We start from the raw sequence: 1,003 nt of genomic DNA, 5'->3' as shown, positions 1-1,003 counted from the left end.
TAATAGCAACCACTTTCTCCATCCCTAAACTCCTTTCCTCCGCTAAAGGGTGTCGTTGCTGCCGTCCTCTTCTGCTCCAACCTTTGTTCTCTTTCTGTTTTCCAATCGTAGCTTCCTCCTCTGCTCCTTCTGGTGACATTTCTCTCTTATCTAGTCAATGCCATCCTCTATTGCTCTTCCATTGCCCTCTTGAAGCTCCATTTCTCCCTTTGTCATGTAGCCTCCAGTCTCGCCTCTAGTTGTGCTGCCTCCAGCCACGATTTGTCCCTGCTTCTAGCCCTTATTTCTCCCTCCAGCCTTGGTCACCTCTGTTAGGTACATGGCTCTCTCTTTATTTTTTTGATTTTGAGTTTTGAAAACACATTTTATTGATGATTGCTCAACTGTTGTGTTGTGAAACTGTGGAAGGTTGTTCTTGCTTCTTTATTTTTTTCTTTAATTTTATTTAGTTCATTTTTGTCATGATCTTGGTTTCTTACTGTGCGGTGGAATTGCTTTTTCTTGTTCAAATTGGAGACTACAATGATTTTTCATCCTGTTCAATTTGTTGAGTTAATAATACTATTTTTGTTAATTTTTACATTTTTTGAGTTGCTGATTTTCTGAAATAATGGTTGAATTAGATGACTCTATTGAATATTTTCTACTTCCCAAAGGTGTGCACGCTGCTCATTGAAGTGTTATATATTTTTGCCGAATATTTTCATGTACTATTAGAACTTATATTTTCTTTCTAGTTGTCTCATGGCAAATGTAGAAGCTTCGGCTAGTTTTACCAATTGAGTTCAAATTCTTGTAATCAACTCGTATTCTTAGTTGATCATAGTAAATTTTTTCTCCTGTTTTTTGGTATGTGGATGTAGGATTGTAGTTCATTTTAGGTTGCACAATTTTATCATTACTTTTTATGAAGAAATATGGTGGTTACAAATAACGATATGTTATTTTGATAAGTTACAAAAGCTTCTACACTATGTTTGTCTTCTTTAGATTTTATTACCCG

This window comes from Arachis ipaensis, chromosome B08 (genome assembly GCF_000816755.2).
Source record: "Arachis ipaensis cultivar K30076 chromosome B08, Araip1.1, whole genome shotgun sequence".
NCBI lineage: Eukaryota > Viridiplantae > Streptophyta > Magnoliopsida > Fabales > Fabaceae > Arachis > Arachis ipaensis.
The sequence above is the reverse complement of the archived record's forward strand: the minus strand, read 5'-3'. Positions refer to the sequence as shown.